We start from the raw sequence: 14,782 nt of genomic DNA, 5'->3' as shown, positions 1-14,782 counted from the left end.
TATTTGAGAAGAGAACTGAATGGGCATTGGGCTAGATTTATGGATTTTCTTGTGATGTTGATTATTTGGGTTTATCTTGTTTATGGATTTATGGATTTTTTTTGTATGTTTTATAGTATCAACACCTTTGTTGATTCCCTATCTTATTATGTCCTAATTTAAGATTTGCAGAAATATAACTATGAGATCAATCCTCCTATTAGTGATGTCTCCTAGAAATACACATGAATCTATTTATTATCTTTTATTATGTATAACTCTAGTTCGCGTTTTCCTTATATCCCAAAACGGGGGTGTGGCATACTGCATTTCTTTGGTGTGCTTCTCCATTTTGGTTAATGGATCTTTGTCCAATTTCTTCAATAGTTCTCGTGGGCTAAGACAAGGTGATCCTCTATCTCCCATTCTGTTTGTAGTGGGCATGGAGGCTTTGAGCAAAATGTTTTCTGTTACTTACTATTGACATGGGTCGTCAGGCTTTTCTATGGGATTTAGGCTCCCCGTGGTTAAGATCTCAAACTTGTTGTTTGCAGATGATACTTTGGTTTTTTGTGAGGCCAACCCTAGCCATCTTTGTTATTTGTGTGTCCTCTTATTATGTTTTGAAGCTGTATTTGGCTTAAAGGTTAATTTGGTCAAATCAGTCTTGGTTTTTGTGGGCAACGTGGATAATGTTGCGAAGTTGGCTGACATCTTCTGCTGCGGGCTTCTTCTCTGCCCCTGAAGTATCTTGGTATGCCGCTAGGGGTGTGTTACAAGGCTAAGTCTATTTGGGATGGCATCGTGGTAAAGATTGAGCGTCGGTTGGCCAGTTGAAAAATATTTTATTTGTCTAAGGGTGGTAGGGTTACCCTTATCAAAAGCACTATTTTCAATCTACCTACGTACCCCTTGGCTCTCTTCCCCATTCCTGCTAGTGTGGCCAATCAAAATGAGAAGCTCCAATGAGACTTTTTATGGGGAGGGATAGACGAAGAATTTAAATATCACTTGGTTAGCTGGGCCAAGGTTTGCTCTTTAATCCCTGAAAGAGGGTTGAGGATAAGAAATTTGAGGGTGTTCAATCGCGCCTTGCTAGGTAAACGATTGTGGCGTTATGGGTTTGAGAGAGATGCATGGTGGAGAGTAGTGGTGGATTCTAAATATGGTAGGTTATGGGGCGGGTGGTGCTCTCTTGAGCCGGCAAGTGCCTTTGGGGTAGGGGTTTGGAAGAACATCATAAAACGTTGGGGTTCTTTCCCCAACTTCACTAGACTTATTGTGGGGGATGGAACCAAGATCAGCTTTTGGTATGATTTGTTTTGTGGGGATACGACTCTTAAGGTAGCTTTTCCATATTTATTTGGTATTGCTTGTGTGAAGGACGGTTTTGTTGCGGATAATTTGGAGTTTTTAGGCAGTTCCAACAAGTGGAACGTGAGCTTTACTAGGGAGGCATATGATTGGGAAGTGGATGATTTTGCTTCCTTTTTCGAGGCGTTGCTTTCAGTTAATGTGGGAAGAGGTAGCGAAGAAAAGATGTGGTGAGTCTCTTCCAAAAAAGGTTTGTTCAAGGTCAAGTCCCTCTTTTACTCTTTGGCTTGTTCTGGAGATAGTCGCTTTCTCTGGAAAAGTGTTTTGCGCACTCAGGCTCTTTCAAGGGCTGCATTTTTTATGTGATCTACGACTCTAGGCAAGATCCTTACTCTATATAATCTCAGGATGCGGCATGTTTTCATGATAAACATATGCTATATGTGTAAGAAGACTACGGAGTCCATAGATTATCTTCTTCTTCACTGCGATGTGACTTCTACTTTGTGAAGTACTCTTTAGTCATTCCAGGATGTCTTGGGTTATGCCCAAACGGGTTAATGACTTGCTTGTTGGTGGTCCTCTAGAAGGCCAATAAGTGTTGTAGTATGAAAAATGACGTCTATTTGTCTCTTTTGGTGCTTATGGAGGGAAATGAACAATAGGAGCTTTGAAGATTTGGAAAGTACCTTGGAGGAGATTTTATCCTCATTTTACTTTATGTTGTACTTTTGGACTACGGCTTATGTGCACCATTTGTCGTTTAGTTTTGATGATTTTCTTGCTCGTTTTTCACTTTCTAATTAGGTGCTTCCTATGTTGTACTTTTGGTTTCTTACTTTTCCAAAAAAAAAAAAAAAAACAATTCTATGTACTCTAAAATAGTCCTAACATACTAATATCGCAGTCTATAGCATTTAGTTGGCCATCACAACTTATATCAAACGGATTTTAGTCTTAAAAATGCTCACCCTCATGCTTAAGATTTGACTTAACCCACAATGAAAAATCGTCCAAAAGCCTTACCGCCATTTTGGGAATGAAGCAAGAGCAAAAATTTGATTTTTCATTCACTTATGTCTCTTTAAATAGACAATTTTGTGTGATCACTATTATTTTTTATCGATCGAAATTACTATTTGCATTTAATGCTGTTAAGCGAAGTCCTGTCCCTTTCACGTCCCACTTAACCTGACACGTCAAATGACATGTGGAGATATTATTTTTGATCGATTGAAATGTGTGTTTGTTCGATTAGAGCTAGATTCTTCCACTAGCTGACATGTGGAGATTCCAGATTTGTTTGATCAAACCTATTTTCGTTTGACTGAATTTTGTGCTTGTTCAATTTTGACGAATGTTTCTTCCCCATATGACACATGGCAGACTTAATTTGTTCGATCAAGCCTACTTTTGTTCGATCGAATTTCTCTTAGCTCCAAATTCTCTAAGTCTGCACATGTGACAGTAAATTGGTTTTTAGTTTTGCTACGGGAGTGGAATCGTAGATATGACCCAAATTTGAAAAGCTCTCTTTCATGCACACGCCGTGGTCACCCAACCACACTCAATGAGCTCATTTTTTGGCTAAGAATCCATTGTTTTCACCTAAAAAACCCCATTTCTAGTAATCCTTTGACATTTTCCCACTTATTTCTTTTAAAGGTGGCAAGGGTTTCTTTTTCCCTCATTCACAATTGTTTTTTTCTCTTCTTTTGAGTCTATTTTCATTCTAACTTTATGGTCCTGACTTACTATCACATGTTTTGTCAGAACGTACCTAATTCTACTTAGAGGCTTTATTCATCCATTGTAGTTTTCCCATTTTTCTATTTTCTTTTAGTTTATACTATTTTTGGGTGCTACACTTACAAACACAACAACTAAAATTCTTTGCTTCAATCTCTTCTGTATGAATTGGGAATCACTCTGTCTAATCCACCAATCCTTTGGTGTGATAAAACAATATAACTTCAAGATAGAAAACAACAGCATTCGAAAGTCAAGAAGATATATTTAGATATAATCAATCCTAACAAATAACATGTATAGTTGTTTTATTATTTATTCATTGTACAACTTATTATTTGTGTAACCAAATTTATTATAATTTATAAATATACAAGCCTTCACACGATGGAGGCAAGGCAATATTATTCAATACACCTTTTGTAATGCTCCCAAAATTTAATAATTATATTTACTTAATTAGGAGTTTTATTTGCAGTGTCATTGACTAATTAACTGGTATTTAGTTGAATTTACTACGCTATACAAATAATTAGAATATGCTGTAGCGAAAGCAGAATAAATTGATCTGAGACTTATAGCAATAAACCTTTAAGATAGAATCATGTATCATTATTCATAGACTCAGACCCTCCAAACAGATATTATTATAACAGTTAATTACCAATTACCCAACCTGGCAATCTGAGCCATTCACTTGGCATCTTAATCCCAAGGAATTTCTCACTCGACCGACTGGCAACCTGCTAATTAGCAAAAGACCGAGTTGTTTTTTACTGGAAGATAAATAACTGCGTAAGTCCACAACTAGGTAAGCAAGTTATTACAAAATGAATTATGGATCGAGCCTTAGGTGATAGTTCGTAGTTTTGGAATATTAGACGTGAGTATTCACAAATATAACGTGTATTGTCTCCATTCTTATCCCATTAAAAATGTAGTTTATTTTAAAGAAGTGATGAGGCATAATTCTGATAACAATCACTGATATTTTAATGCAAGGTCTATTCATTTAATCATAGATGTTCTCTATATGGTCTATCCAAGCCCTTAACCCCTCATTGGTCGAGTTAGTGCTATCCCGAGGGACTTGTAATACAACACCGGTGATCCGGATATTGTACACGTACCATCATATACTAGCAGTCCAATTGAGTCCGACCTCAGGTAGCCCATGCTACTAGCGAAGCCGTAACCATGACTCCATTGATACATGATGCGACTGTCACATAACAACCATCGGATTCAAGGCCAAACATACAAGTAAATCTCTGTGACCAAAGGGTCAAGCCTGTATAATAGTAAGTCCATGGTCGTAATGCCGCACGTATCGGTGTACCATGTCATACGATGCAAATATCGTTCATATATTTTAAGAAAATCAATATATATATATACACACATATACAGAGAGAGAGAGAGAGAGAGAGAGAGAGAGAGAGAGGGATTTATCCATTTGAAGCAATCTAAACATGTTATAAAATTAGTAGTCTCAAGACATATCATTTTGAAGAATAAAGCATGCTCAGTCCGCTGACATATCGCACGTTAAAGTGAAACCAGTTTCGTAAGTATTTACTTACTTCAAACGTTCATCCAGAGACTCGAACATCTTAGACTCCCGCTAATGCGAAACATACCTTAATATTAAACATGATACCACGAGAGTTCTATTTCATGCATGTAAAAACCCTAATAACAAACTAGGTATGTTGGGGAGGGAGGGATGGAGGGAGGGATTTATCCATTTGAAGCAATCTAAACATGTTATAAATTCAGTAGTCTTAGTACATATAATTTTGAAGAATAAAGCATGCTTAGTCCGCTGACATATCGCACGTTAAAGTGAAACCACTTTCGTAAATATTTACTTACCTTAAACGTTCATCCATAGATTCGAACATCTTAAACTCTCGCTAATGCGAAACATACCCTAATATTAAACATGATACCACGAGGGTTCTATTTCATGCACGTAAAAACCCTAATAACAACCTAGGTATGTTAATCTATTATTAAAACATTAATTATCCATTTCTGATCACTGTCAAACGTTTGGTCAAATGCACCGGACATTCGAGGGGTACTAGAATGCATGAAAAACTCAAAGCTCCTACCCAAATCATTTTTAATCCTAACCAAAGCTTATAATAGCTTTATAAAAACATGATCAATCATATAAATGTGAAGGTTTATGAAAAATAATGGTGTAGCGCCCCAGATTTTAAGACATAATTTATAATGGTTTAAATTAATTTTAAAACACTTTTAATAAGGCAAAAGAATAACTATGATTATTTATGAAAATAAATAATGTATTTCTGTTTTTAGAAACGTTTATAGTTGCAATTTGATAAAAACTCAAAACAGACCTTAAACTTTGGAATAACGGAAACAGGGTCAAACGAACTCCATTTTGGTCGATTCAAAAACTGAGACGCTCATTTTGAAGTCCTCTAGCTCCCCTCCAAATTTTATGATGTTTGGACATCGTTAAGGCCATGAAAACAGCCGTCAAAAATACGACCCCTGTTCTGGACGGAAATTCACATTATTCATTAATGGGCCATCTTTGGACTTAACCCAACCCATTCCAATTGCTATCCACAAACCCAACCCATCTATCACATGTTATCTTCCTATGATCATGATGATTACATGAGTCATCACCCAACTCAACATGTGAAAGACCTATTTTTATACCTTAAAGAAATACCATTAATTAATGTGTTAGATGATTAAATATGTTAGTGGAGGATATAATGATTCAACACCTAGTGCAACACTCCACTACATTTATTCCCTCCCCCTCTTATGATGAAAGAATAAAAGATGTCTAGAATAGAATCTAGAGTAATCATAAAATGAAAGTAGTCTAAACAATATCTTGGTTTAACTTGTCAAAGTAAACCAGAAACTTTGATTGACCAAAACTAAGTCATAACGAACTCGGATCGAGTTGAACCAAAAAGAGAAAGTGTTCGTCTTGATGTCATCTATCTACCCTCAAAATTTCACAGCGATCGGATTAGATTTGACCATCAAAACGTTGTTTGGAGTAAGCTGGCCTCTATTTGGACGAAAATTCATATATAGCATTATTTAATACTTCCTTTGATTTGGACAACTCATCACCCACTTCCTCTAATGTGTGCACTCATCCCACATCTAGAATGCACCACCTTAGTGATGATGAAACCCATGTGCCTTGAAGATAAGGCTAAGATGCACCAATTCCCATCCGTTGGATCAAAATGTGTCTACTTGACCCTAACCATTCATTCTCTTATAAATAGAACCAAGGTGGAAGATACAATGCCCATTAAGCTTCACTCACACACACACCTAAGGCCAAGAGAGAAAATTGTGGGATTTGTGTAGTCTTGTGTTGTTCAAGGCTTGAAGTGTATGCTAGGAAGTATTTTGGGTAAGCTTCTAATCATTAGTTTCATTAATTTGATGATATAGGTTATGATTTCATTACTTGTTATTTGAATTGTTTAAAGACCCAATAAGCTTAAGAGATAAAAAGAAAGTAATATAAACTATTTTTATATTTCATTGTCCTCATGACTTCATGAGTTGATCGTATTTATATTTCCTTTTTACATTTCATTGTCCTCATGACTTCATGAGTTGATCGCATTTATATTGCCTTTTATATTTCATTGTCCTCATGACTTCATGAGTTGATCGTATTTATATTTCCTTTTATATTTCGTTGTCCTCATGACTTTCATGAGTTGATCGTATTTATATTTCCTTTTATATTTCGTTGTCCTCATGACTTTCATGAGTTGATCGTATTTATATTTCTTTTTTACATTTCATTGTCCTCATGACTTCATGAGTTGATCGTATTTATATTTACTTTTATATTTCATTGTCCTCATGACTTTCATGAGTTGATCGTATTTATATTTCCTTTTATATTTCATTGTCCTCATGACTTCCATGAGTTGATCGTATTTATATTCCCTTTTCATTTCATTGTCCTCATGATTCTCATGAGTTGATCGTATTTATTCCTTATTGTCCTTATGATATATTTTAATCCTTCAAGTTCATATTTGGTAGCATTGGTTATATAGCCTCGTCACCAAATCATGAATCAAGGTTTTAAGATTTATTATGAGTGATCGTCTCAAACGTAATGAAGTGATGAATAATAAATATAAAAAGATGAGGGTCTATAAACAATGATTTGTTTGATAGATGATTGATAAATATATTATTGCATTGATGGATTTATATGCAGAAAAGAAGTTTAAAGGAACTACACGAAGAAGAGGGTAAGTATTTCTATACTTACTGAGAACGAAGCTGGTGGTTTTTCCATAATATTGTGTTTATTGTTTTATTTAATTTGTTCATTGCATGTGGCCGATCATGCATAGCATGTTGTGTCTAAAATAATAAAATACGGCTGATAAGATAGCCAGTGCATCAGTTGACTTGGGAGGTTAAAAAACCAAAGCTGATGTAGTAGCAAGGGGAAGAAAGGCTCATCAGTGAACCCTAAAAAGTGCGAGTCCGAAGTCTTAATATATAACTAATGCTGGGACCGGTAGGATTCCAGTAAAAACAGGTAAGACTTTAAGTGGGAGGCAACGGACGTGAACGGGTTCTGATGACCTAGAACGAGAGTTTGAAGAAAGATGATCATAAAATTCCAAATGGTTACTACAATACATATTCATACAACTCATACATTTGCATTATACGCGTGGCTATAAAGCCATAACTGCATGTTAAAGAATTTATTAAGTAAATCAGTATTCACCGTATTATTGGAAACAGTGGACTCACTTTGGTTGTTTTGTGTTTTTGTTTATATATATATATATATATATATATATATATATTCCGTTAATGCAGGTTAATAGACAAAGACCAGACCTCAAGGGGTTTTATAGCTAAGGACGCATAGTTTATATTTTGTTTGTAGCCTTCTGTGTTTATAGCATTTTATGTTGACAAGATTGCTAATGATTTATATGTATTCTTTTTGTGTCATTATGGACACCTGTTTCCTTGTATTTGTTATAAGTATTTTCTAATGAATATCTAGAGGTATTTAATTTAAAAAGCTCTAATGTGTTATTTAATCCAAGCCTGTTGGACAAAAATATATTCCGCTGCGAGAGTTTATCTCTGATGTAGTAACGTCACGTGGGAACCGGAGGTTTCTGCTTACGAATTTGCTGGTTCAAATTCGGGGCGTTACAAATGGTAAGTCCCAAACTTTTTAGAAAACTTTCCCCTTTTAAGAGAGATAAATTATGAACTCTTCATGGCATGTTTAAGACTCATAAAAAGTATGGCAAATCACATGATCAGAACACCAACAACATGAAAAAACGAGTTTAAGGTTCGAAGTTTACCTTAATGAAGATGAGGCAAAAACACCAAATCACCTTCTTCTTCTTCTCTCTCTCTCTCTCTTAAGAAATGAAGTGGCTAGGATGCATGGGAAATTTTTGAAGTCTGAAGGGTGTGGGGTGGCTTTTATAGGCATGGTTTGAAGTGGATAAGGCTGAATGGCTGAATGATGTGGATAGTAGGTTAAAATTACTTTTCAAGTATGATCGAACGTTAAACAGTTCTAAGATTTTTTTTTTTTTTGAACAATCAAGGGTCCACTTCAAACATTTTAGAGATGATTCAAACGTTCAGGCATAGGTTAAATTTATGTATTTATTTGTTTATATTTTTTTAGGAAAATTATTTTAAGGTACTTAGCAATTTGGTATATTATTATAAAAATGAGATTTATAGCGGTTAGTGTAACGCCCCGAGAAACTAATTAATAGGTAATTAATTTCACGGTTCGCTTTCCAGTCTCATTCCACAAGGAATATGACTCAGGGATCTATACTCCTTAAAAAGAGACTACTACGCAGCGGAAATATAAAATATTTTATCAACATTAGTTACAACCAGAGCATCTACTAAGAATCATTACATTAACCGAAAACACACTATACATGTCATCAATTAAAACTAAACCTTTATACACAATTGAGCATCAAATACTAAGCCTACACATCACCCAAAAGTACTAATTATCTTGAGCGGCCTTCAAAATCCTATTTGTCAATAAGTCTTTGAGCATCAACCGGATCGATAACATTACGCCAAACGGCTGCATCTGCTTCGAGGCCCATCTCGAATTCGACATCTAAAGGTAGTTTGACTATAAAAGAACACATGTTTCATAGAAAATATATAAATATAAGTCCATGACTTCGTGAGTAAGTACCACATGAAATTAAATCATGCAATAAGCCCTTGTAATATAGTCAAATTGACATTTAACAACACCATGCCTTTAGGATATTTTCACAAAGGTTTTCACACATGTTTACTAAATAATGAAAAGTGAGTGTTGGATAAAGCAAGGCATGGCTCAGGACATTTTCATCTTGAACCATAAAGTAATTTGAATTTGAGTAAAACAATGTTTCATATATCATTCATTCAAACATTATCTCATTATAATGGCGTACCAATATGTAAATCCTCATATGGTGGAGGTTATCTCATTATAATAGCGTACCCATATATAAATCCTCATACGGTGAAGGTTATTATAACATACTGGTACCCGTGCCACGGGGTAGCGTAAACATACTTGTACCTTAACCCTCGTACAATTAAGGTTAGCAAAACATACCGGGTCCTTATTATAGGTGATCCACAACATACCAATACCCCGCTACAAGGTAGTGTAAACATACTTTTACTTTAACCCTTGTACAATTGAGATTGACATATCATATACATATATATTGTTAGTTTGTGATTGACTACATTCTGTTGGATAAAATCACTTTTATGTAATGATGCTTATTATATAGGGATGCTGTTTTATTCAGAGTCTACACTTCAGTTATGAGCTTTAAAAAGACTCTGTGCAGAATTCGAAATAGTTAGTTCAGTTCCCTTACATCTGTCCGGACGCTCATCTGTCAAAGCATCATCCATCTGGACAACGAGAACTTTTCTTCTTGACGTCCCATCAGTGTCTAGAAACTTTGAATTGTTCAAGGTTGTATCCATCCGGACGTAATGGCAAATTGTTTGGCCGCTATTTAGAGTTCAAGAAGATTTTAGCATTCCAATGCGTCTGTCCGGACGACGTGGTTATTCCATCCGGACGCTAGTCAGAGCTTGAGGAGAATTAGGATTTCCTTCCCAGACACAGATATGGGAAGACAGCTGCAACCGTCCGGACGATGTGTGTTCCCGTCTAGATGCGCTCGCTCATAAGGCAAGTCGTGCATTCAAAGTTCAACCATTCGGACAATAATCTTCATGGTCTGAACGCTCAAGCTTCATATATGGAAATTGCGTGCATCAGACCAACCGTCCGAACGACAGCTGTTATGGTCTGGACGCACCAAGCCTTGATATGAAAATTGCAAGCAGCTAAAGTGCAACCGTCCGGATGCTAAGGCAACACCGTCAGGACGCGGCTCAATTTAGGAAAGAATTTCAACGAATTTGAAAAGCCAATCACACAGTTGTCCGTCTGGACGCCCTAAGCTACCGTCCGAACGCTCATAGGGAAAATCGTATTTAATGTGACTTAGACCTCTTGTAACCTATAAATAGAGGCCCATAGGCATGTGAATTGTAAGAATTCGGTATTGAATTTTGTAAAGCTTAGAGAGTTATATTTTAGAGTTATTGTGCTGAATCAGTTCTCTCAAGCCGTTGCCAAGTGCTGTTGCTGTGCTGAACTAAAGTCTATCTTAGGGGTTGGCCCTTAGGTAAATGATTCCATTGAAGACCCCTTCAAGTAGGTGACTTGGTTGGGAAGCATTCTTGTTGGGTTACACATCAAAGTGCTAGATACGATTGTTGCATCGAATATGAGTGTTACTGTCTATGTACTAGCTTTGTCTTCTGAATAGTGGATATCCTAGGTTTGGCTGCTCCGGAGTGGTTTTTCTCTTAATTGAATTTTCACTTCGTCAACAAAGTATTTGTCTCTTTATTTTCTACATTGTGATATTTTGCTGCACATTATTGCACACACTTGATAAATTAGAAGTCCTATAATTTTCATATATATATATAAATCATTTTGATAACTTTTACATTGATAAGACATACTTGATAAATGAAACATGATTTAGTAATTGGAATACATTTATAAGGCTCACAACATATAGAGAAAGTCATATAATGTTGTACTTTTAAGAGAATATATGGTTTTCATTTGCAATATAATGGAGTAAAGTTTTTTTTATCCACTTCTATAGTGAACTTTACTCACCTCGCACGAGATTTTCTACCAGGTAATTGTCCTGACAGTCCACAATGTTCAAATCCTTGAAGCTTTCTCTAAGTTCTCATGTTCCAAGAACAATTCCTTCTCTTAATCTCCTCTCAGAATTCTCATATTCCCTTACATTTCTCTCTTTATCTCTCTATAGGCTGCTGGGTCGTTCTTGGGCTTGGGGGACACACATAATGGAGCCCTAGCCCCAAAACACCATTTTTATAGATCAAAAAGTGACATTTTCTTATCCAGCAGGTACCTTCGAACGTTCCATAGTTGGGTCGAACTTTCTGCGTCGAATAGTCCATGGTCTTCTTCGAACGTTCGTTGACTTTTTCTGTAGCTTTGACCGACCACGCAGTGTTTAGTAAAACATGCATCACTTTTGCTACGGGTCTGAGAACATCGTGTGTGACTCCGTTCTAGAAAGCTATTTTTGAGACGCACGTCATCGTTACCATTTCAAGATTTTTGAGTGCCTTCTTGGAATTCACAAATTTAATTTGTCACCTTTTAAGATAGTATTTTCAATGCTTTCTCATTCTTTAAGAATCTCTCCATAGAGTGAAAATGCCTTCCTCACAACGAAGCAGTTACACATACTCTCACTATAGTAATAGTGGCTCAAAGGGTCGGAATGCACCAAAGGCATGGGATGTACCTTCTGACACACAGTACATCACGTCATCGAATGTTCGTTGTGAGAAAATCAATCATTCGCGGTGGGAAATCCGATAATTTGTGATCGATCATTTGGGTTCTTAGAGAATGTTTAGTCAATGCAAAAGTCAAAAGTCATAATTTTCAATTAAGATTGACCTACTTAATCCTAATAATAATCTGGGGCACTACATTTAATTACTTGTTAATTTTATTTTATTATTTTTTGGGTATTACACCTTCACGCTCTTACAATTTCAAAAACCCTATGCAGATTCATCCTAGCCCTCTACCTAATTTTCTTTCTCTTGCTCTCTCTCCCTTTAAGCTCCCAATTTCTCACTCTTTGAATCCAAGAAAAGGATGGGAGGCGAGAAGAAGCCCAAAGCTAGAGGTGTGTGGCCCACCAGTGTCATCCAACCCATTGATATGATCGAGGTGAGTCAGGTCACGTATAGATCAATACCTATGTTTCTGGGAAAATAATTCGTGGGGGACGTTTTTCCGTCCCCCACCCGTCACTTTTTAATAAAAAAGTGATTTTTAATAAAAAAGTAATTTCTAATGTCACATCAAATATCACTTTTTTATTAAAAATTAATTTTTTTATTAAAAAGTGATGGTTGGGAGACGGAAAAACGTCCCCCGTGAATCACTGCTCATGTTTCTGTTCTCTATTTTCATTGACACCCATTAAAAAGTTGCTATATTTTTGTATTGGAAACTGAGTTTCTCTTATAGGTTTCAGATTTAGATTTCATGGGTTTTGCCTTTGGAATTTTATCTTTGTTTAGTGGTATAATACGTTGATGGAGTTTTTTTTTTTTTTTTTTTTGTTCATCGACATCCATTAAGAATTTTTTTGACTTCTACCTACTTTCACTTCCGACTTGGTGGCGACTTGGTGGAGGCGGAAACTTACGACTTGGTGATTCCAACAATTCCGCCATTGGTGGAGGCGGAAAACCCACTTTTGCTTCTAATTTTTCGAATGCCCAGCCCTACTTTTGAGGCATCAAAATGCATTTTGGATTCTCGTGGCACATTTGATAACTCTATTTTGTAGTAAATTTTGAAAATAATTTATTCTTGACCTTTACATATAATGAGAATGGATGGATTCTTCATTCCCATTCTAGATTTTCTATCTTATTTCTACCATAAAAGCTTTAATTTATATGCACATTGCATCATGGACCTACTCAAAGCGTTGGAGACTTAGGCATTATCTTCTTAATTACATTTTTTTTTTCTTTTTGGAAAAATACAAACTCAATGCCTCAGGTTTCATTGAGTTGCATATAGCTTTTTAGAATTTAAAAAGTGATTAAAAAAAATCCCTAAAGTAAGCAAAAAAACACAAATAGGTCACTTGATGTGTTAATGTGTCATGCCAGAACTAATAATACGACACGTTTCTTTAAAATAAAAATAATATAATAAAAAAAATACATATAAAAGCCATGTTAGTGAAACCACATGAATTAATTAATTATATATATATATATATATATATATATATATATATATATATATATATATATATATATATATATATATATATATATATATATTCCTTTTTCTTTTCTTTTCTTTTCATTCTCTTTGTTTTTCCTCTTTATTCTTTCTTTCCCCATTAAACCTTCTCACTTACAAATCAATGGTCTCTTGGGTAGCCTTAATTGACTTGGTGCTTGGGTGAGGACAACTAAAATGTTTGAGGTTTGTTCTTGTGTTATTACAACATAATCATATGTTTAAAAAAAAATCAACCAATCCAAACTCAAATATTTATGACACATTGGAGGTTCAAAACTATAGTAATGGTATATATTACAGTTTTATCTCACATTTATTCTATAATGATTGCTGTGACCGTCTCAACTAACTTCTATTTTTTAAAATTATAAAATAAGACTATAGATTTTGACATTAGTCACAAATTTATTTTTGTCATTTACTTGTTAGTTTTAGTACCCATTTTTGTCAGCACAATATCAAACACTAGTTTTTGAAACAATGCATTCAGTAAAGCATTCTCTCCCCACAGTAGAACGACGAGAAGATGCTTATAATAGATGAGTAATTTTACAAGTCACTTTTGTGTTTGGCTTTTAAAATTATCACTCTATCAAAATTCAATAATGATCAATCACAGTTCAATGGTGGTTTTAAAAGTCACATCATTTTTGGAGGGACACAAAAATAACAAAATAGTGACTTCTAGTATTACTCTCCAATAGATATCTTCCTTTTATTATGTAGAATAAAACAACGAATCAAAGGGTAAAAGGTCTTTTCCTGATTTTATTTATTTATTTGTTTTAAAAAAGTGTTTTTAATTTATTTGTATTAAAAGATAGGGGAAACTTCACAAAATGGTACTGAATTACCACGCATTTTGACGGAAGGATACTAAACTTCAAAAACTGTCGAACCCGGGTATTCAATTATCCTAAACCCTTACTTTAGGGTATTCCATTTGGTTTAAGCGTTAAAACCAGACGGAATCGCATTCACGTGACATACATGTGACTTAATTAAGCCACACTACCCGTTTTGCCCATCAGCTCTCTCTAAAAAAAATAAAATCAAAAAAATCAAAAAATCAAAAAATTGAAAATCAAAACCATTAACCATGCCACCTTCAACCTCCACGTTGACATCGTTCGATCTCCACCGTCCGTCTCATCCAAGTCCGGTCTCCGACAGAACATTGGTGACACCCCAGTTATGATTGTAACACTTACAAGAATCTGCAAACAGGTGTGGATAATGGCCTGGAAGATG

At 35.3% G+C, this 14,782-nt stretch overlaps 1 long non-coding RNA gene across 1 annotated transcript; it reads left to right on the top strand.

Moving 5' to 3' along the window:
• The first annotated feature begins 6,361 nt into the window (after positions 1-6,361).
• LOC133873470 (uncharacterized) lies at positions 6,362-7,986 on the top strand. The gene is made up of 3 exons (XR_009901128.1): positions 6,362-6,469; positions 7,301-7,334; positions 7,921-7,986. It is a non-coding gene; the product is annotated as an uncharacterized LOC133873470 (long non-coding RNA).
• The last annotated feature ends 6,796 nt before the right edge of the window (positions 7,987-14,782 follow it).

Source organism: Alnus glutinosa, chromosome 1 (assembly GCF_958979055.1).
Source record: "Alnus glutinosa chromosome 1, dhAlnGlut1.1, whole genome shotgun sequence".
In the NCBI taxonomy this organism is placed as follows: domain Eukaryota; kingdom Viridiplantae; phylum Streptophyta; class Magnoliopsida; order Fagales; family Betulaceae; genus Alnus; species Alnus glutinosa.
This window is presented reverse-complemented; position numbering and strand designations above follow the sequence as displayed.